Source organism: Prionailurus bengalensis, chromosome B1 (genome assembly GCF_016509475.1).
Source record: "Prionailurus bengalensis isolate Pbe53 chromosome B1, Fcat_Pben_1.1_paternal_pri, whole genome shotgun sequence".
Lineage (NCBI taxonomy): Eukaryota > Metazoa > Chordata > Mammalia > Carnivora > Felidae > Prionailurus > Prionailurus bengalensis.
Genome location: NC_057344.1, coordinates 107,383,569 through 107,407,825, shown reverse-complemented (window position 1 = coordinate 107,407,825; position 24,257 = coordinate 107,383,569). Strand labels below are relative to the sequence as shown.

The 24,257-nt window shown below is 37.9% G+C and overlaps 1 long non-coding RNA gene across 1 annotated transcript in view; it reads right to left on the bottom strand.

The window, feature by feature from the left end:
- LOC122476824 overlaps window positions 1–19,672 on the bottom strand; it is a 41,073-nt gene extending 21,401 nt beyond the window's left edge. The window contains exons 1-2 of the long non-coding RNA XR_006295613.1: window positions 19,390–19,672; window positions 16,464–16,566 (exon numbers count right to left, since the gene is read on the bottom strand). This is a non-coding gene — a long non-coding RNA (uncharacterized LOC122476824). The remainder of the gene's footprint in view (window positions 1–16,463; window positions 16,567–19,389) is intronic.
- Between the last annotated feature and the right edge of the window lie 4,585 nt (window positions 19,673–24,257).

Genomic DNA, 24,257 nt, shown 5'->3' with positions numbered 1-24,257 from the left:
ACTTTTTTCTCAAGAAGCTGACTGGTTTGTAACTTTATGCAAATTTTCTACCTAGTAAATTCAGTATGAGGCAGGGAGCAGAGAAGAAGGAAGGTTTCATTTACTTGGATGTATATACATCATGGTTAATAAATTGTAACAAGCACTAGTAAGAAATAGTTGCTTAAGGAGAACATAGGCAAAGAAGCAGTAATCTTCCCCACTAAATGTACTTCATTAGCACAGTTCTCCAAGGGCCAAGAAATAATGAGACCATGACAGCCCTTGACTGTGAATGCTGCCAAATCTATTTAAAAACAAACGAACAAACAAACATAAATAAAACTACTACAACTGTAAAAAGCCCCTCCTATTACATGTGAAGAATCATTTAGAAATAAGTAATTTACATCTGTAAAAGTAAAAAGGACGCTTCCACAACTCTGTGTAATTCTATAGCCACTAATTTATATGCACACATATACTTACTACTTAGGCTATATACATCCTTTTCAAAATAGGTTGAATTTTTTAAGCATACAAAAGAGTGTATTTGTAGCTGGTGTGCACAGTAAAATGGGAATTTCTGAACACCCAAAACATTTTCTGAGATGAAGTATATTTTATAGGAAAGATAATGACTTGAGGATGCACTTTTGTTCAGCCCATTTAAACATTATGAGGTAAACGTTATTTCCATTTTATATATCAGCCGACTATGGTTCAGGAGGTTAAGAAATCGTCACAGTCTTGCTGTAGTGTGTATCTGAAATTTCTGCATTGGCTTGCTCAGGCCCAAAACACATTGTCTTCTGACTTTCCGTATAGGCTTTTAGAGTTGGAGAAAGATAATTTCTGGATCCTACTTGCATAAATTATTTTGAGCCCTAGCCACTAAGTTTGATTAGTTTTCCAAAGTAAGTCATTGCAGGTGGGGAGGTGGGATGTGGCAATAAAGTGAGCTATCAACATGAATTTCCTCCTTAGAAGAGAATGATTCAGGGGTTCCTGGGTGGCTCAGTCTGATTTTGGCTCAGGTCAAAATTTGGCTGGATGATCTCGCAGTTCATGAGACTGAGCCCCATGTCAAGCTCTGTGCTGACAGAACAGAGACTATTTGGGATTCTCTCTCTCCCGCTCCCCCTCTCTCTGCCTCTCCCTGCTACCCCCTCTCACTCTCTCTCAAAATAAGTACACATTTTTAAAAACAGAACAAAATGATTCAGGGCCCCTGTAGCTAGTCTACAATGTGGTCCTAAGGAAAAAATGTTTTAATCACCACATTCAATGATAAATTAAAGAGCACTTTCTGTTTACATTATACTATGTTAGGGGCAGTGACAAACCAAAAGAAATAAACTACATTATGTGATTCACCAGAAGCCAACAATCCAATTCGAAGGCATTAAGTGAAATGTTAAATGGAGAATATTTGTGATCTAAAACTTCAAATGAGACTGTCTCGTGTGTTAATTTAGGAATAAGACTTTCCCTAAAAGTTACTGAGGCACAGAATTATTTCCCACTCCCTGCTACTTCTGCTGTGCGTATACCTGAAATCATATGAAATCGTAGTGAAATCGTCCCAACCTTGTTCTCTTTTCTACTTTGCTTGTTCATTTCCCCCCTAACAATAATTAGAAGGTAACATGTATTAGCTTTTGAATACTTAGAATAAACCCATGAGATTTCACCTAGTCCTAAAGATTTAAATACCATCACTGTGCTGATGAATGCCCAATTTATACCTTGAGCTTTGAGCCTTTCTGAACTCTAGACTTGTTTATTCAACTCCACTTGTGTGTTGAAAACCCATTTCAAACTTACTTTGTCCAAATATGACTTGTGATCATTCTCCCTCAATAACTGGCACATACCGTATATCAGATGTTTAATCCTTAAAACTATGAGATAGTTTCCATTAGGCTTCTCATTTCAAACTGAGGAAACCGAGGCAGCCAGGGTACAACACGCCCATAGCTGGTAAGTGGTAAAGATAATTTGCAAACTTGTCTTCCTCCAGAGTCCATCCAATCAACCAGGACACTATTGCCAAATCTCTTCAGCTCAGATCTACCTCCAACATCCATTCAAACGGGATCGCTGTTCTGGGTCTTGCCTACCATCACCCTGTGGCATACACATGTATCTCTGTTCAGATGTCCAACAGGTATTCAAACCGTACAGGTTAATTTTTTTTCTTTTGCTCTTCCTTCAGTGATCAAATGTGCTGTATGTCAAGCACCGTTATAAACAATTTTAATGCATAATCTCGTTCACATCTCCTTCTATCCTTAGAGCAAGTAACAAGACAGGTATTACATTTCTCATTTTATAAATGGAGAAACTAAGGCACAAAGAATTTTAAAAACTTGCCAATGGACAGTAAGTGAGGTAGGTGGAAGCAACCTTTTCTGTCTCCAGCAACCACATTGTCTCAATTGCTACACTATACACCACACCTTCTCCTGCTCTTCCCTGCCCCAGGAATGCACTTCTAGCCAAGTGATAGGCAAGCCAAGTCCCTAGGACTTATCTCTGATTTTTACCCTTTGGCCAGTTCAGTTATTCCCAACATGCAGTTGTTAAGCATGTCATTTCAGCACTACCTTCACCATATATCTCAAACCTGATTACTTCTCTCCATCTTCACTGTCATTATCCTCTTACATTCCACCATTTTTAAGCTCCTGATGTACATCAATAGCACATTCCACATATCCTAAAGTCCATTCTCCTTATATCAGCCTTATATCCTTATGACGAGTGGTCATTTTAAAACCAAATGAGGCCATGTCCCTACATTTCTAAGGACCATGGCTCCTGAAATTAGAATAAAATCCAAACTCCTCACCAGGGCTGAACATATCCCACAGAATGTTACTCTGGGTACCCTTGCATCCACTGTACTTGCTCCAGTCACACTGGTCTTCCTTCTCTCCCTGGATGACACAAAGTGTACTCCACTTTAGAGTCTCTTAGCCTGGATATCCAGAGTGCAGGCTCTGCCAATCTTACAGGTCCTAGCTCAAATGTCACCATCACCGAAGCAGCACTCCCTCCTGAGCACACTTGTCACGCTTGAGGTCATAACCTGTTTTGTTTTCTGCATAGTTTGTATCTGAGATCATCACATACATTTATTTGTATGTTAATTTTCAGTCTTTGCTAACTAGAAGGAAGGCTACAGGAGGGCAGAACTGCCTGCTGTCCATCACTTTACGGTCAGCGCCTGAAGTGTGCATGGCTCACAGCAAGCATTCAAATTATTTTTTGAATAAATGAATGCCAAGAATTATCCTACTCTCTGAGTTTATATCTCTTATACATCTGATATTTTTTAAGGAAACTCATTTTACTCATTTTAGAATTTCACTTACATGTTTTTCAATTATACTATCCTTACTTGTTGTCTAATTATTTTTTTTTTCATTTACATATGCAATTATTTTTTTTATGGTGAATTGTATGCTTGTTTTATTAAAATATTTTTTAATATGAAATTTATTGACAAATTGGTTTCTATACAACACCCAGTGCTCATCCCAAAAGGTGCCCTCCTCAATACCCATCACCCACCCTCCCCTCCCTCCCACCCCCCATCAACCCTCAGTTCTCAGTTTTTAACAGTCTCTTATGCTTTGGCTGTCTCCCACTCTAACCTCTTTTTTTTTTTTCCTTCCCCTCCTCCATGGGTTTCTGTTGAGTTTCTCAGGATCCACATAAGAGTGAAACCATATGGTATCTGTCTTTCTCTGTATGGCTTATTTCACTTAGCATCACACTCTCCAGTTCCATCCACGTTGCTACAAAAGGCCATATTTCATTTTTTCTCATTGCCACGTAGTACTCCATTGTGTATATAAACCACAATTTCTTTATCCATTCATCAGTTGATGGACATTTAGGCTCTTTCCATAATTTGGCTATTGTTGAGAGTGCTGCTATGAACATTGGGGTACAAGTGCCCCTATGCATCAGTACTCCTGTATCCCTTGGATAAATTCCTAGCAGTGCTATTGCTGGGTCATAGGGTAGGTCTATTTTTAATTTTCTGAGGAACCTCCACACTGCTTTCCAGAGCGGCTGCACCAATTTGCATTCCCACCAACAGTGCAAGAGGGTTCCCGTTTCTCCACATCCTCTCCAGCATCTATAGTCTCCTGATTTGTTCATTTTGGCCACTCTGACTGGCGTGAGGTGATACCTGAGTGTGGTTTTGATTTGTATTTCCCTGATAAGGAGCGACGCTGAACATCTTTTCATGTGCCTGTTGGCCATCCGGATGTCTTCTTTAGAAAAGTGTCTATTCATGTTTTCTGCCCATTTCTTCACTGGGTTATTTGTTTTTCGGGTGTGGAGTTTGGTGAGCTCTTTATAGATTTTGGATACTAGCCCTTTGTCCGATATGTCATTTGCAAATATCTTTTCCCATTCCGTTGGTTGCCTTTTAGTTTTGTTGGTTGTTTCCTTTGCTGTGCAGAAGCTTTTTATCTTCATAAGGTCCCAGTAATTCACTTTTGCTTTTAATTCCCTTGCCTTTGGGGATGTGTCAAGTAAGAGATTGCTACGGCTGAGGTCAGAGAGGTCTTTTCCTGCTTTCTCCTCTAAGGTTTTGATGGTTTCCTGTCTCACATTTAGGTCCTTTATCCATTTTGGGTTTATTTTTGTGAATGGTGTGAGAAAGTGGTCTAGTTTCAACCTTCTGCATGTTGCTGTCCAGTTCTCCCAGCACCATTTGTTAAAGAGGCTGTCTTTTTTCCATTGAATGTTCTTTCCTGCTTTGTCAAAGATGAGTTGGCCATACGTTTGTGGGTCTAGTTCTGGGGTTTCTATTTTATTCCATTGGTCTATGTGTCTGTTTTTGTGCCAACTTGTTTTCTAATTATAATAAACAGTATAAATTTATTAAGGATTTACTGTGCTAAGCATTTTATATTAGTTTTAATTCTCATGGATAATCTATATAACCAATGAGGTCTGTGTTCTCATTTCACAGAAATAAAACTGATACCAACAAAAGTTAAAGAACTTGCTAAGGACCACAGACATAAACTATCAAGGCTGGGCTTTAAATGGAGGTTTATCTCATTCCAAATGTCAAAATCTTTGGGGGTGCCTGGGTAGCTGAGTTAGCTGAGTGTCCAACTCTTGATTTCGGCTCAAGTCACCATCCCAGGGTCATGTGATTGAGCCCCATGTCAGGCTACTTGCTGAGCATAGAGCTTGCTTAAGATTTTCTTTCTCTCCCTCTGCCCCTCTCCCCAGCTTGTGCTCTCTCTCTCTCCCGCAAATGTATATTGTAAATGTCAAGCTCTTTAAGCTTATCCAGTTATGCATCTGATTCGGGTAAATAAATGATAAAAAAAAGAGAAACTGAGGAAAAAATAAAAACACAAATGTAAGAAATCAAGAGGAAAATAGTTCTATAAGTGTACAAACAGAATAATGACTTATTTGGTTAAGGTGAGTGCCCAGTAAATTAATTTAATACAATAAGTAAGCTCTTGGAAATCTTACAGTAACAGATGTTAGAGTGTCATTATATAAATATCTTCAAATATTTTAAATAAGTTGTATTACAGATGGATACTAAGCTATTCAGGGGAACCAGGGTGTCTTAAAATTATATCCCTCACCCAAAGAGGCTGAAGTCAGGGAGGCCAACCATACCTTTCTCTTTCAAGCCCTTTGCAGAGATGTTGGAGAAAGTTTACCATGTGGATAGATGACAGGGATTTTAATTCTCAACAAGGGTGTTCTGCCTACTCAATTTTACCATATAATTATTATGTTCACATCAGTGGCCGCTGGATTCGCCCTAGTAAGTTTTAGAGTATCTCACATAGTTCGAACCAGCAGACTTTAGAAATGATCAAATCTAATTTTCAACTCCTATAAACACTTAAACTGAAATGGAGATAAATAAAAAATTATAATTTGTAAAGGGTTTTCATGTCCACACGTGTATTACATTTTATTAATAGCCATTTAAACTAAAAGGTATGGCTATTTTCATTCCCAGTTTTACAGATGATTTAGGCCCAGTGTTGGGACTGGAAGGAAAAAGTCACATGAACACTAACCTGCCATCAACTGGGCTCCTGCAGTACAGGAATAAAAACAGAAAAGAAACAGAAAGTTGGTACTTCTTAAAGAGGATGCATAAGCATTTTGTCTATAATATGAGTGAGATTTTTTTTTAAATCTAATGTACTGGAAGCTTTATGTATTTCTCTGAAAACAGAGACATTAAGAGATTCATTTACTAACTAGGAAACATACCAATATTACTATATACCAATACTGAAAATATTGACAATATTGACTAGAGAGACTTAAATTTATAAGAAAATTAATTCCTTGGTGCACCTGGGTGGCTCAGTAAGTTAAGCATCTAACTTCAATTCAGGTCATGATCTCACAGTCCATGAGTTCAAGTCCCACTTCGGGCTCTGTGCTGACAGCTCGGAGCCTGGAGCCTGCTTTGGATTCTGTGTCTCCCTCTCTCTCTGCTCCTCCCCAGCTTGCACTCTGTCTCTCTCTCCCTCTCTCTCAAAAATAAATAAATATTAAAAAAATAAATAAAATTAATCCCTTCCTTTAGTTATAAGAATGAATAAAAATACTAGGAAAAGCAAGCAAGTACTATTTTTTAAAATTTTCTAGCAAGCAAATACTATTTTTCCCAATTAATATATATTTCTTCCTTGTTAGAAATTAGAAATTAGAAATTCTAAAACTAAAAGAAGACAATATATAGTTTAGTTCAGATAAAAATGGGACACAGAACTAGATTTATTAATAAGGAAAATAAGCCTATGCAGAGAGGAAAGAACAATTTCTGTTAAAAAATTAAAATTAAAAAATTAAAATATTTTAATAAAAATTAAAAAATTCTGTAAAAATTTTCTGTTAAAAAAGGAGTGAAAGACGTTGCTAATGAGCAGTAGAATTGCACTGGGGTTTTCAAATTGGGGTAACTGGCAGTAGATATTTTAAGATGAAAATACCAATTAAAAAAAGAGAGAGAGAAAGAGAGAGCTAAACTGAAATGGATAGACATACTGAAAGGTTAGAAAAGCTTGAAAATGTTCATCAAAAACAGAGACCATTAAAAATTATCTGAACAAAGCTTAATTTAGCGTATTTTGTAAGACTAATTTAACCTGGGTCATTTCTTTTTTTGCCTCTGCAAATCATAAGCAAAACATGAACCGCTTCCCAAGGCTGATATGACATAACCACTGAAGAATTGCCTACCACTGAAGAAAATTCTAATATTATGACCAATCACTGTGAAGAATGAAGTCATGCTTTCTCACTAATGTAAGCGGCCTTACAACAATGTATCTCTGAGCCTCATTCAATGTTTTGGTTTGAATGTTCTCAGTTTGCAAACCGTGTTTTTTTGTTTGTTGTTTGTTTTTTGGTGAGTGCATAATAAATGTTTGCTAACTGCTACTTCACTGATTCACTATTTTACTTTGGATATTTCTGAACTTTTGACAGAAACATTTCATTACGTGCCTCACTTAAACCAACAGTGCTTCTATGTCTTTTGCTACAATCTGTGGGTTTTTAAATTTTTTTTTAATTAACATTTATTTATTTTTGAGAGAGAGAGAGAGAGAGTGAGCAGGGGAGGTGCAGAGAGAGAGACACAGAATCCGAAGCAGCCTCCAGGCTCAGAGCTGTCAGCACAGAGCCTGATGTGGGGCTCAAACTCACTCACGGATCGCAACATCATGCCCTGAGCCAAAGCGGATGCTTAACCGACTGAGCCACCCAGGCGCCCCTACAATATTTGTTTTAAAGTCTATTTTGTCTGACATTGAGTACTGCTATCCCAGCCTTAATTTTGTTTATATTTGTAGGAACACTTTTCAATTTCTTCACTTTCAGTCTCAAATCTGAAGTGAGTGTCTTGTAGACAGTATATAGGTAGGTATTGTGGGTTCTTTTTTAATGCATTCGGCCATCCTATTAGGTCTTTTGATTGGAGCGGTCCATTTACATTTAAAGTAATTATTAATAATAGGTATGTACTCATTGCTCTTTTATTGTTTTCTGGTTGGTTTTGTAGCTCTTCTCTGTTGCTTTCTTCACTTGCTCTCTTCCCTTGTGGTTTGATTGTTTTCTTTAGTTTTATGCTTCAGTTCCTTTATCTTCCTTTTGTTGTGTAACTATTGTAGGTTTTTGATTTACACTCACCAAGAGGTTCATACATATCAGCCTATTTTTACAGCAGTCTGTTTTAAGCTGATAGCCACTTTTTGAACACATTCTAAAAGCAATACATTGTTACACCTCACCACATATTTTATTTTTGACATTACATTTTACATCTTTTGTGTGTATACCCTTTATCTACTTATGGTGGCTATAGCTGACTTTATTACTTTTGTCTTTTAACTGTTATACTAGTTTTTAACTGTATGATCACTGACTTTACCATATATTTGTCTTTCTGTGAGATTTTTTTTTCCTATATTTTCTTATTTCTAGTTATGGCCTTTTCTATTCCACTTAAAGACCCTTTAATATTTTTTCTAAGGCCAGTTCAGTGGTGATGAACTCCTTTAGTTTTTGGTTGTCTAGAAAACTCCGTATCGCTCCTTCAATTGTGAATGATAATCTCACGGGGCAGAGTGTTCTTGGTTGTAAGGTTTTTCCCTCCCAGCACTTTAAATATATCCTGCCACTCCCATCTGGCTTGCAAAGTTTCTGCAGAAATATCAGCAAATAGTTTTACGCGGTTTCCTTTATATGCATCTATTTGCTTTTCTCTTGCTGCCTTTAAGATTCTCTCTTTGTTTTTAACTTTTGCTATGTTAATTATAACACGTCTCAGTGTACATTTCTTTGGACTCCTCTCTTTTTGTGACTCCCTGTGCCTCCTGCACCTGGATGTCTGTTTCTTTCCCCAGGTTAGGGAAGTTTTCAGCTATTATTTCTTCAAATAAGTTCTCTGTCCCTTTCCCTCTCCTTGTTTTCTGCAACCCCTGTGATACAAATGCTATCGTGCTTGAAATTGTCCCAGAGTTCCCTTAAACTATTTTTTAAAATTACTTTCCCCCTTTTTCTTTTTCTGACTGGGTGATTGCCACTATTCCATCTTCCAGATCATTTATGCATTTTTCAGTATCATCTAATCTGCTGATGATTCTCTCTAGTTTATTTTTTCATTTCAGTTATTGTATTCTTCAGCTCTGAGTAGTTTTTTCTTACATTTTCTAACTCTTTGTTGAAGTTCTTACCGTGTTCCTCCATTCTACTCCCAAGTTTGGTAAGCACCTTTATGACCATTACTTTGAATCCTTTATCAGGTAAATTATTTATCTCCATTTCATTGTGACTTTCTTCTGGGTTTTTTATTATATCTTGTTCATTTGGAACATATTCCTCTGTCTCTTCATTTTGTTAGATTTCTGTGTTTGCTTCTAGGAATTAAGTGGCCTTGTGTAAAAGTGTCTCCTGTGCAGATTGTGTGTGGTTGGTGGCAGGCTAGCCATATCTGGAGTGGGCAGAGGCTGGGGCGTTTCTGGGGCACACTGTGCCAGGACCCATGTGGCAGGATGGCCAGAGCTGGAGTGGGTATAGAATGGGGGGTCCTGAGGTGTGCCTCACACAACCACTCTGGTCAGACATCTGGAGCTGGAGCAACATGGGCCAGGGGTCCCAAGAGTTGGGACAACTGGAGCTGGAGTGGGTAAGTGCTGAGGGGTCCTGAGATGCTTCATGCTGGAGACACCTTGGGAGGATGGTTGGAGCTGGTATGGGCAAGAGGCCTAAGTGTGCTTGGGTAGCCCTGAAAGGGAGGCAAGAATGCCTGGGGGTACAATTAAGGTGGAGGGAGAACAAAAAAAAAATCAGTGCTTGCTGTCAACCCCAACTTTGGAGAGGGTCTCAAAAGTTTCCCATTCAAGTGGCAGATGTTCTAGGGTTAATAAATGGATTCCTGCACTTATAATATACGTGTCCTTTAAGTCCCTGATTTTTGCTGTGCCCAAGAGCAGGTGAGCCTGCACACAGGCCCCCTCAGTGATATCCCTTCCTACTGAAGGTCACTTTCTCATCATTACCATGTCTCCATTTCACCTACCCTTCTCTATGTGGCACTCTGCTGTTCGTTGTGTAGGAATTACTCAATCAGTTTTCAGTTACCCTTCATGACGAACTGCTGTATATGTAACTGTGGATTCACCGTATCCATGGAAGGAGGTGGATTCAGGGTCTTCCTACACCAACAACTTGGACCTCTCCAAAGTGGGGATTCAAGCTAAAACCACTTCAGCAACCAGTGAAAGGGAAGAAAAACCTGAACTGTCATTGACAAATTGCTGGAGGCATTACATAATGATGACAGGTTCAATCCAAGAAGAAGATTCAACATTCACAAATATTTATGAACAAAATAGGAGAATCTAAATGTATAAAGCAAACATTAACAGACATGAAGGGAGAAATTGATAGTAATACAATAATATTAAAGGACTATAACATACCATTTAAATCAATGGGTGGATCATCCAAACAGAAAATCAGTAAGTGAATACTGGACTTAAGTGGTATATTAAACCATATGGACTTCATATATATGGAACATTTTATCCAAAATCTGAATACACATTCTTTCCTTTTTGATTCAGAATAGAGTCCTTCCTTCCCTCCCTCACTCCTCCCTTCCTTCCTTAGTTTTTATTTTAACTCCAGTATAATTAATAAACAGTGTTATATTAGTTTCAGGTGTACAGTATAATGATTCAACAATTCCACATATCACGCAGTGATCATCATGACAATTGTATTCCTTTATTTCCATCACCTGATTAATGCATCCTCCTACCCACTCCAACCATCAGTTTGTTCTCTATAGTTAAGAGTATATTTCTTTGTTTTTCACTCCCCACCTCTCTTGTCTGTTTTGCTCATTTGTTTAGTTTTTAAAATTCCACACATGAGTGAAATCATATGCTATTTGTCTTTCTCTGACTTATTTCTCTTAGGATTATACTCACTAGATTCATCCATGTAATTGTAAATGGCAAGATTTCATTCTTTTTTATGACTGAATAATAATTCCATCACACACACACACACACACACACACACACACACACACACACATCTTCTTTATCCATTCATCAATCAATGGACATTTGGGCTGCTTCCATATTTTGGCTGTTAAAAATAATGCTGAAATAAACATAAGGGTGCATATATCCCTTTGAATTAGTTTTGTTTTTGTTTTTGTTTTTTGTTTTTTTGTATTCTTTGGGAAAATACCCAGTAGTGTGATTACTGGGTCTTAGGGTACTTCTTTTTTCAACTTTTTGAGGAATCTCTACATTGTTCCCACAGTAGCTGTACCATTTTGCATTCCCACCAACAGTGCAACAGGGTTCCTTCTTCTCCACATCCTCATAGGTGTAAGGTGATATCTCATTGTAGTGAATACATATTCTTTTCAAGTGCATGTGAAACATTCTTCAGAATGGATCACATGTTAGGTCACAAAACATGACTCAATAATTTAAAGAAACTGAAATCCTATCAAGCATCTTTGCCAACCAACAATATGAAACTAGAAATAAATTACAAGAAGAAAACTGAGAAAAAAGAGAAACAAAACATGCAGATGCTAAACAACATGCTACTAAACAATCAATGGGTCAACAAAGAAATCAAAGAGGAAATTAAAAAAAAAATACTTTGAAACACAGGAAAATAGAAACACAACCTTCCAAAATCAATGGGACACTGCAAAAGCAGTCCCAAGAGGGAAGTTCACAGCAATATAGGCTTATTTCAAGAAATAAGAAAAATCACAATTAAATATTGTAAGTTTATACCTAAAGGTACCACCTTCCAAAAAAGAGAACAAACAAAGACCAAAGTTAGTAGAAGGAAGGAAATAATACCAGAGTGGAAATAAATAAAAATCAAAACACTATATATATATATATATACACACACACACACACACACACACACACATCAAGGACACTAAGAGCTGGTTCTTAGAAAAGATACACAAAACTGATTTACCTTTAGCCAGTCCCATTAAAAAAAGATGAGAGCCCAAATAAATAAAATCAGAAATGACGGAGAAGTTACAACTGACATCACAGAAATACAAAGGATCATAAGATAGTACTATAAACAATTATACACCAACAAATTGGAAAACCAAGAGGTAATGGATAAATTCTTAGAAAGATACATTATCCAAGACTGAAACACGAAGGAATAGAAAACGTAATAGACCAATTACACGAAAATAAATTAAATCAGTAATTTAAAAACTCCCAACATACCAAAGTACAGGACTTGACAGCTTCATTGGTAAATTATACTGAACACTAAAAGAGTTAGTATCAATTCTTCCCAAATTATTTCAAAAACTGAAGAGGAAGGAATGCTTCCAAACTCATTTTAGAAGTCTGGCATTATCCTGATACAAAAACCAGATAAAGACACCAAAAAAAAAAAAATACAGGCCATTATCCATAATGAACATAGATGCAAAAATTGTCAACAAAATATTAGCAAATGGAATTCAACAATACATTAAAAAGTATCCTACTATGATCAAGGGGGAATTATTCCAGGGATGAAAGCATAGTCAACATCAGCAAATTCATCAGTATCATACACCATAATAATAAAACAAAGGTAAAAATCATAAGATCATCTCAATCGATGCTGAAAAAGCATTTGATAAAATCAACATCTATTTCTGATTAAAAAAAACCCTCTCAACAAAGTGGATATAAAAGATAAAACCTCAATATAATAAAGGCCATATACAATAAACCCACAGCTAACATCATAGTCAATGATGAAATGCTGAAATTTTGTCCTCTAATATCAAGAACAAGACAAGGATGCCCACTCTTGCCATTATTATTTAACATAGTATTGGAAGTCCTAGCCATAACAATTAGACAAGAAAGAGAAATAAAAAGCATTCAAATTAAAAAGCAAAAAGTAAAACTGTCACTGATTGCTGCTGACATATTATACATAGAAAACCCTTAAGACTCTACCAAAGAGCTATTAGAATTGGTAAATATATTTAGTAAAGTCACAGGATACAAATTAATATACAGAAATTAGTTGTGTTTCTGTACAGTAATAACAAACTACCAGGAAGAGAAATTAAGACAACAATCACATTTACATTTTTCTCAAAAATATTAAAATATCTAAGAATAAATTTAACCAAGAAGGTGACAGACCTATATTCTGAATTCAGTAAGACACTGATGAAAGAAATTGAAAATGACACAAATAAGTGGAAAGATATATCATGGTTAGGTACTGTATGGGTTAATATTGTTAAAATGTCCATACAACCTAAAGTAATATACAGATTCAATCCAATCCTTATCAAAATAGCAGTGGAATTTTTCACAGAACTAGACAAAGAATTCTAAAATGTGTACGGACCCCATAAGACCCCAAATAGTCAAAGAAATTCTGAGAAAGAAGAATAAAGCTGGAGGTATCACACTCTCTGATTTTGAACTATACTACAGAGCTATGATAATCAAAACAGCATGGCACTTGCACAAAAACAGACATAAATCAATGAAACAAAATAGAGAACTCAGAAAAAAAAAACCCATGCATATATGGTCAATGAAACTATGACAAAGGATGTTGGGATGAGCACTAGCTGTTGTATAAACCAATCTGACAATAAGTTACATTTAAAAAAATAAAATTAAAAAAAAAACTATGACAAAGGAGGCAAGAATATACAATGGGGAAAAGAGAGTCTCTTAAATGGCATTGGGGAACCTGGATAGCTACATGCAAAAGAATGAAACTGGACCTCTATCTTATACTATAAACAAAAATAAATTCAAAAGGATTTAAAGACCTGAATGTAAGACCTGAACCACAAAATTCATGAAAACAAACATAGGCAGTATGCTCTGTGACACTGGTCTTAGCCATATTTTTTTGAACTAGTCCCTTAATCAAGGGCAACAACAGTTAAAATAAACAAATGAGATTACATGAAACTAAAAAGCATTTGCACAGCAGAGGAAACCATCAACAAAATTAAAAGGCAACCTACTGAATGAGAGAAGGTACTTGCAAATGATATATCCAATAAGGGGTTAATATCCAAACTATATAAAGAACTCATACAACTCAACACCAAAAAACATACAACCCAATTAAAAACAAGGCATAGGACTTGAATAGACTTTTTTCCAAAGAAGACATACAGATGGCCAATGGACCCATGAAAGATGCTCAGCTTCACTAATCAGCAAAATGCAACCAAAACCTAATGAAACAGTAACTCACCCTGGTCAGATTAGATATCAAAAGACCAAGAATAACAAGTGTTGGAGAGAATGCAGAAAAAAAGGAACTCTTATGCATTGTTGGTAGGAATATAAATTGCTGCTGCCATTATGGAAAACAATATAGAGGTTCTTCATGGGGTGCCTGGGTGGCTCAGTCGGTTGAGTGTCTGACTTCGGCTCAGGTCACGATCTCGCAGTCTGCGAGTTCGAGCCCCGCGTCGGGCTCTGGGCTGATGGCTCAGAGCCTGGAGCCTGCTTCTGATTCTGTGTCTCCCTCTTTCTCTGCCCCTCCCCCGTTCATGCTGTGTCTCTCTCTGTCTCAAAAATAAATAAACGTTAAAAAAAAAATTGAAAGTACTACTTCCATATGATCCAGCAATTCCACTTCTGAGTATCGATCCAAAGAAAACAAAAGCACTAATTCGAAAACATATATGTACCATTTTCTTATAACAGCATCACTTACAATAGTGAGATATGGAAGCAACACAAGTGTCTATTAACAGATGAATGAATAAAGAAGAGTAGTATATAATATACATATACAGAGAGACAGACATAATGGAGTATTATTTAGCCATAAAAAATGAAATCTTATAATGTGGATGAACCTAGAGCATATTTTGCTAAGTGAAATAAATCAAAGATAAATATTGTATGATTTCACTTATATGTGAGATCTCAAAAATACAGAAAAGGAAAAAACAGACTCATAGATACAGGAAATAAACAAGAGGAGGGAGGACGTTGAGAGGTTGGTGAAATAGGTGAAGGACATTTAGAGGTACAAACTTCCAGTGATAAAATAAATGAATCATGGGGGTGTAATGTACAGCACAAGAAATAGAGTCAATAACATTTGAATAACTTTGTATGGGACAGATGGTAAACAGACTTATCATGTGGATCAGTTCATAATTCATAAAAATATCAAATCACTATGACACATACCTGAAACTAATGGGATATTTTACCTCAATTACATTTCAAAAAAAAGAATGAACTTTTCCCCCTCATTATGTTGTTGTATTTACAATGAATTTTGTTAATACCTGTATTTTTTAATTTAGCCTCAAAACAAAATCATTTTTAATTTTTTTTTATTAGAAGGCAACCTTTTAGTAATAAAAATATGGTTCCCCATCCTGATTTATTGTTTGAGAACTGCATATTTACACAGATTTCTCTTGAGATGAATGTGAGGAGTCAAACATTTCCTATGGCACAATTTGGTATTAGACCTTGATTCCTTAGGATTTACCTTAGATTCACTGTCTCATATTATTCCATTTCCCTGTGTTTAGGTGTGGAGAGAAGAGGCTCCCAAGTGGAGAGAAGAGGCTTCGGGCTACTTGGAGAGAGAGGGAAGCGTGGCCATCATAGCCTGCCAATTGACCTCAGATGCTCCCAGTCCCAGCTGCCACCTTATTGTCACATTATAAGAATCCAAATGAGATCAGGAGAACTGCCCAGCTGAGCCCATTCAAGTCACAGAACCATGAGAGATATCAAAAGCTACTAGCTTTTAAAAAATTTTTTTAATGTTTACTTATTTTTGAGAGAGAGAGAGAGAGAGAGAGAGGAGGGGCAGAAAGAGAGGGAGACACAGAATCTGAAACAGGCTCTAGGCTCTGAACTTTCAGCACAGAGCCTCACATGGGGCTCAAACCCACAAACCACAAGATTATGACCTGGGCTGAAGTCGGACGCATAACCAACTGAGCCACCCAGGCACCCCTAAAAGCTACTAGCTTTTAATTTTTTAATTTTAATTTAAGATACTAAGTTCCAGGATCATTTGTTCTATAGCAATATATAACTGAAATAGATTATATATCTCAGCATTACAGTAAACATAATTACATTACTTATACTCTAAGGTATATATTTCAGACTATACATAATAAAGTACCTATATATACATACATATACAGTCAATTCTATTATAATCTGACCTAAGCAGTGCTAAAAAAAATCACCAAATTGTGCAAAATCTTGCAATATAAACCACAAAGCCTATGTAAAATGGTGTTGAGCACATATAACTCAGAAACTAAAAAATAAATCTAGGAACCTACTAACGTGGCAGCACAGTTTTGCACATATTAAATGATCAACAAATACATAAATATTACAATGAATATGGTACTTTACCTCTGAAAAGGCCCGAAGGTCACTCGAGGAGTGGGTGTCAGGAGAGTTGTGAGTTATTGTGAATTGGTCTTCAGCACCAAAGGGCAGCTAAGGCACAGCTTGACTGGAAGGAAGTTAGATAGTCAAACATTAAACATTCCCTTAATTAAAAATATACACATACTAAATTTGCAGTTTCCCCAAACCCATATTAACCATTGCATATTTCAGCTTTAGCTCATAATATACTTTACATGCATGACATGAGATACAGTCCAGGAAAAAAAAAATAAGACAGCATCCCTACTATCTTTAAAACTAACTTTTAATTTCACTGAAATTACTCAGATATTGGCTATAATTTTCAAAAATACTACTTTCTAAAAAATTAGCTAAAAGAAAATGCCATATTATATATCAACAAATTAATAACAAATCTCTTCACAAAAATGCAAGTGTTCTTCTAAGATATTTTAATATTTTGAAATTCTTTCATTTTAAAGATGCTAAAGAAAATGTTTAAATGATGAGCACCATTTAGAATCAAGACTTTACATATTTGAGGAGACAGTCTCCCATTTTTCCCATTAAACTAATTTCAATGGAAAAATAATTAGCATAAAAATAATTAGCATATCACAGGGATGGTAGATATTGTGGTAACTGGGAGAGGGTGAGAACAAAAAGAAGTAAATTCTATTAGAGTAAGCCTCTTGACATTTATAGTCCTGTTTTTAAGAGTTTCTATTAGTGTAGTCCTGCAAAGGAAAAAAAAATGTATGTTCTATGTAAACTTTTGAGAATTTTTTTTAATATAATTCATTGTCAAATTGGCTTACATACAACACCCAGTGTTCATCCCAACAAGTAACCTCCTCAGTGCCCATGACCTACTTTTCCCTCTCCCCCACCCCGCTATCAACCCTGTTTGTTCTCTGTATTTAGGAGTCTCTTATGGTTTGCCTCCCTCCCTGTTTGTAATTTTTTTCCCTCCTCTCTTCCCCCATGGTCTTCTCTTAAGTTTCTCAAGATCCACATAGGAGTGAAAACATATATCCGTCTTTCTCTGACTTATTTCACTTAGCATGATACCCTCCAGTTCCATCCACATTGCTGCAAATGGCAGAATTTCATTCTTTCTCATTGCCAACTAGTATTCCATCCCAATGGCCAACGGACACCTAAAACGATGCTCAATGTCACTCATCATCAGGGAAATACAAATCAAAGCCACGCTGAGATACCACCTCACACCTGTCAGAGTGGCTAAAATGAACAAATCAGGAAACAACAGGTGTTGGTGAGGATGTGGAGAAACGGGAATGCTCTTGAACTGTTGGTAGGAATGCAAACTGGTGCAGCCACTCTGGAAAACAGTGTGGAGGTTCCTCAAAAAATTAAAAATAGAACTACTCTATGACCCTGCAATAGCACTACTAGGAATTTATCCAAAGTATACAGGAGTGCTGATTCATAGGGGCACTTGTATCCCAATGTTTATAGCAGTGCTTTCAACAATAGCCAAATTACAAAAAGAGCTTAAATGTCCACCAACTGATGAACGGATACAGGAGATGTGGTTTATATATACAATGGAGAAATTAACCAACATTCTGCTCTAATATTTCTTTTTAAGGACAAAGTATGAATGCCTGAGTGTTTAAGATTGGTTTCACTTGTGTCTCAGTACTTAAGTATTAGTGTTTTAATAAAGACATTTCCACTGTTAAAGAGAGTTGTTCTTGAAATCCTTCCACATAACATTGTTGCTATGTTAAATCTGTTTATAAAAAGGGAAGTAAAACTTCAGTCCTAACTAAATTTAAAATTCAAATGGTTCTCAGAGTAACTAATTGAAGTTGACATGCACTGTGTCAAATAGGAATCCCTACTATCTGTTACAGGATTCTAGTCTAGTGGCTCACCCAACAGAGGGTACTAGCTCAACAAACTTATCAAAGAGACAATTACAAATTTTGACAGAGATCTTAAGCAATTACAAGGGGGAGGACGGTGACTCTTTCAATGCTGGAATGTCTCAAAAGAGAAAATTACAAATAACTTAGAATGAAAACTGTGGGGTTTTTTCTTTAAGTTTTGTTTTACTTGATTTAATTTAATTGATATGCTTTCAACTAACAGAACAAAATTAGTCCTTGGTCAATTCTGAAATTATCTCAGTAATTAAATTTAAGAGAAACAAAGTTGCTTAATTTATTTTAAAAGTTACTATATGAGTTATACTACACAAGTGGGTTATTTCTATTGGACTCGCCAAATCCTAGGACACAATTAACTAAAGTTAAATTTCAAAAAGCTGAAGTTAGCACTTCAGAAAATTTTAAGACAGGCGTGAAAGAATCAAAAAACCGCAGTATCCACTCCCATCTGTTTAGGCCCTTTGGAAAGAGGCTTCACAAGAAAAGGCCAAATTGGTAGTGGCCCCATAACTTTGTGATTATCTAATATGTTACTACAATTAGCCATACAAGGTCTGTGAACCTGGTGAGACTCAGGGCAACAGAGTGTAAGAAGCAAAACCCTTCACCCAGGGACTGGCTTTAAGTACCATTCTCAGAAGACAGATGCTAACTAAGCTGATAAGATGATGCCTAAGTGCCACAGCGATCCAGTAAGGTTTCTTGAATATTTTAAATTAATGGTTTCAAATTAGCTAAAGCCAACAAACATATGCAAATAACCACAACATAAATAAACTTTCAGAATAATGTTTTCAACCCAAAGTACACCACGGAAGTCTCACCTCTTGGTCTAAATAAACTTAATTAAAACAGAAGACAAAAGATGGCTAAATAAAATGTCATTTTCAACCATATCATTTCAAAACTTGTTCGGACCGACGGTGCCACCTCCGGAGTCCGCATCGCAAGTCGCCAGGGTCGGGTGTCTGCGCGAGGACCGGCCCCGTCCGTCATCTGGCGATTACCTCGGGCTGCAGCCGTCCGCGGGATCCTCCTTCCCGGGGTGGCCCCGCGGTCCGGGCGGCGTCCGGAGGCGACGCGGTGGCGGGAGCTCGGCGCGCGGGCCACTCGGGCTGGTCCCGAGCGCAGGCGGCGCGGGGAAGGGAGCCACTGCCCGGCGAGCGTGGCGGGCGCGCCGGAGACTCGCGCGCTCCCTCCGACGCGCACCGCGTCCCCGCTCCCGGCCCGAGCGCGCGCTCGCCCGGGGAAAAGTTGGGGGTGGCGGCGTGAGCTGGGGTTGGAGGCGCCTCCGTCCGCCCGCCTTGCGTCCAGGTCGGCCCTGCGGGTCCGCCTGCCTTGGCCTCCTCGAGGTGACCCCGGGCGGCCCGTTCTGACGGCCCCTGCTGGCCGAGGGTGGAGGCTGCCAAGGAGGAGCGTGGTAGCGCCAACCTGGCAGAGTGTGTGTCTGTGAGGGACGCGACTTGGGCGACTGTTGGGAAAACTCAAAGTAAAGTCTTACTTAAGGGCGTTCGCTTCCCACTCCTAGGACGGCTGTGGGAAAAGGCCCAGCTACTTGTATGCTTCATATAATAATACTAATTATTAGTAGAGTATAGCTACTCTGCCATTTGGCCTCCACATAATGTACCTGCCATAACTGCTGTTCCCCGCGTGCTGTCACTGCCTTTCTGGGGTTTCTTTGACTTCCCTAATCCACACCCTACTGGACAGACCTACCGTTCTGCTAAGAATAGAACTGAGATTTTGAGTCTCGATCTGCAGATACAGCTCCACGTGCCTATCGCATGGTAGGCTGAAAGTCGATGATTTCCTTCAATGAATTATGAACCGATGACTGATGAACGTTTTCACATCTGAGATGTGACGTTTTGCTGTCTAAAAATGTGTTTTGTTAGACGTCCTTACACTTTAATAAATTCCCATTTTGGTTTCAAGCAGCTCAGAACGTATAAATAACTTATATAATTTATATATTATATAGGAAGCAATCTTCAGTACTTTTTTTAAACAGATATTTGCAGGTTTGCTGCTTAGCAGCCCCTCCCTTTTGTGGGAACACTATCCGAATTTTGCTTGTAAATGATGAATCATCCACTCTCAGTCCATTTGCTTCAGGTGATGGCAACTCTTGGCCTGATTCAGTGCATAACCCTAACCTGCTCGATGGTAGTTATTTATTCCTCTGGTAACAGGGTTTATTTCAGAAATATGTCCTGTGCTCCAAAGCAGGCCTCTCAGAGACAAAAAGACATAGTTCTGGAACTTTGTGACTCTTGCAAATTAGAGTCACCTAGCTCTAGAGATTGTGTAATGCTCAGCCACTGCAGGTCTGTTTATGCTAAGCTTAGAGCCACTGTGAGGAAATAAATATGGGATGCTGAAAAATGGATGCTGATATGTAGAGGGATGCTTCTGAAGATACTGACTTTATAAGGCACCTGGTTCCTCATACCTTGCAGAGGTGCTCCCTCTGCACTTCCAAATAAGAGATAGTACATCTCCTGTGCTGAAAAATGCTATAGAGATTTCTCCTCCACAAGTGAACACGTACCCCCGTCAGAAATTTCACCCACCTACTCTTTTGGTTGTTAAGTCCCTTATCTAGGGATAAATCCCAGCATGACTTGACTGGGGACATGCTAAACTTGACATGAGTGGAAAGAGGGGTTGGAAGATTCAGGATCTACATTCAGGAGCCAGGCCAGTACTCCTGCCATGAAGTTTGGCAAGTGCTTGATCACAGTAACCAAGCCTTTCAGACTGAATAAGCACAAATTCATTGACTTGGGGCAACTTTCTTTGGACATGAGATACAATACCCTAGGAAGGACCCCAAGGGAATAGGTGAACTCACTGCTAGCATGGCTCTCCAAAAGAGATAGCTAAGCCTAAGTCAAATGGATATGTGTCAGCCGCTCTGGCAGACAGCAGAAAAGGCACTAAAGGAGCTGAAGGAGGTGAGATTGCTGTGGTGAATATACTATTTGAGGGCAAAATGCCCATCAGTGGATTATATGTCACTGGAAGGCCTGAGGAAACACTGCTCAATGAAGGTCATCAGGAATGTACTGGTGAGAGGGACACCAACATCACTAAGATGTGTAGTGGAGATTCTCCTCTGGGGACATGAATTAATAGCAGGAGAGATGTTCACAAAGCTGGGCTCAATGATATCCATGAAGATAATGATTCGGCCATGAGGCCAAGGAGGTAACATTTAATCACCAAGAGGCAGGAAGCTGCAATCATCATAAAGACTCCCAAGGTCAGAGGGCAGTCAAAAAGGTTTGACACACAGGGAGTTGAGATTGTAAATAGACCATGGTGTTAAGAAGAGAAGAGATCAACAGCCATTATGGGTTCTAGGTAATAGCCACAACCAGAAAAAGGCAATAATGGGAAAGCAGGAGATGGAAGGAAGTCACTGAAATAAAAAGGCATGACTCAAGTGTGCAATTTATTTCCCAGGAAGCTGGCAATTCAGAAACGCTGTTACAGCTTTTCTTCTGGCACTGGGATCCATGTACTTGAATTCCCAACAGACTTGGAAGTATGAATTTGATGAGGGGGGATATATCATGGGGTATGAAGAACATGGTATTCTTCTAAACCATTGTAGCCAGCATGCCCTCTGTATCAATTAAATACATAGAAATACCATTAACTAAACAGCTCCCTGTAGTTCCTCTTATTTAATTACCTCATTCATGAAAAGATTATCATCATCACTCAGCTGGACTTCTTATATTGCAAACTCTTTGACTTTGGTTGAATGAAACTATTAGTAAAAAATACACCTATAGAAATGACGTCCCTTGAAAATCATCCATGACTATCACAATTTCAAAAGTGGGAAGAATTCCCAATTTTATCAAAGCTATAAAAACAATGTATTCTGGGAGTGCCTGGGTTCAGTCAATTAAGTGTCCGACTTGATTTCAGCTCAGGTCCTGATCTTCTGGTATGTGGGGTCAAGTCCCACATTGGGCTTGGTACTCACTGACAACAAGGAGCTTGCTTGGGATTCTCTCTCTCTCTCTCTCTCTCTCTGTCTCTGTCTCTCTCTCTCTCTCTCTCTCAAAATTAACAAATAAACTTTAAAAAATGTATTATGGGTGCGCCTGGGTGGCTCAGTTGGTTGAGCATCCTACTTTGGCTCAGGCCATGATCTTGTGGTCTGTTGAGTTTGAGCTCTGCGTCATACTCACGCTGTCGTACTGATAGCTCAGAGCCTGGAGCCTGCTTCGGATTCTGTGTCTCCCTCTCTCTCTTCCCCTCCCCCGCTCATGCTCTATGTCTCTCTCTCTGTCAAAAATAAGTAAACATTAAAAAATTAAAAAAAATAAGCAATGTATTATGGTTTTGAGATTTAACTTGTGATAAAATACACAAATTTTCTTGAGAAGAAATTCATACCATTTTGTATCTGTAGTCTCATTTCTTAACAGCATATACCTACACTTCAAATAGAAACTCAACTTCTTGCAATATGCTATCTCAAAATTGTGGAAAAAATAAAAGTAGAATAAAGGTAGAAAGAAAAATCTCTTCAAAAATAGATGCCTGTCTTGAATGTATAGCATCCTACAAGTTCAGTCTGTTTTTTTTTGTATAATCATAAGTCTCATAATAAAATATTCATTATTAGTATTAACAAATTTTAAGTAAGTATGAGGTATTTTAATTAGCATGAAATTAAAAAAAATAATAGCCAAGTGTTGTAAATTTTCAAGTAAAACTGGTCCATGTGGCAGTAAAAATTCATACTTCCATTTAGAAAAGAACATGACAAGAACCCCTGGGTGGCTCAGTCAGTTAAGTTGCTAATTCTTGATTTCAGCTCAGGTCATGAAATCACAGTTGTGGGATTGATCCCTGCATCCTGCTCTGTCCTGGGTGTGGAGCCTGCTTGGGATCTCTCTCTCCCTCTCCCTCTGCCCTTCCCAGTCATGAGCTTCCTCTCTCTCTCTCTCTCTGTCTCCCTCTCTAAAAGAAAAGAAGATAAGAGAAAAGAAGAGAAGAGAAGAGAAAAGAAAAAAAGAAAAGAAAAGAAAAAAAGAAAAGAAAAGAAAAGAAAAAGGAAAAGAAATGAAAGAAGGAAAGAAAAAAGAAAAAGAAAAGAAGAGAAAAAAAGAAAACAACAAGACGGAGTGGCTGGGTGGCTCAGTAGGTTAAGCATACAACTCTTGATCTCAGCGTAGGTCTTGATCTAAGACCACATTGGGCCCTGTGCTGGGTGTGCAGCCTACTTAAAAAAAGAAGGTGACAGGGGCGCCTGGGTGGCGTAGTCGGTTAAGCGTCCGACTTCAGCCAGGTCATGATCTCGCGGTCCCTGAGTTCGAGCCCCGCGTCAGGCTCTGGGCTGATGGCTCAGAGCCTGGAGCCTGTTTCCGTTTCTGTGTCTCCCTCTCTCTCTGCCCCTCGCCCGTTCATGCTCTGTCTCTCTCTGTCCCAAAAATAAATAAACGTTGAAAAAAAAAATTAAAAAAATAAAAAATAAAAAAAAAAGAAGGTGACAATGCATATTTTAAATTATGGAAAAATCTTTTTGATCTAAGTCAATAATTCCACTCTTGGGAAAGTACTTTATGGAAACACGTTAAAAGAAGAAGAAAAAAAAATTAGATAAAGTAGGGAGAAGAGGAAGAAGAGGAGAAAGAGAAAAGACAGAAAAAGAGAGAAACGAAGTGCAGAGAGCATATGGCAGCAATAAGTATAACAAAGAAACATATAAATACAATTAATATATAATATATTGAAATAATTAAGCAAACTAAAATACTACCATTTGAAGGAATATTATGCTTCCATTAAAATAATCCTAAATATGATTTCAACATTAAAAAGTATATCTTATATAATGCTAGATTGT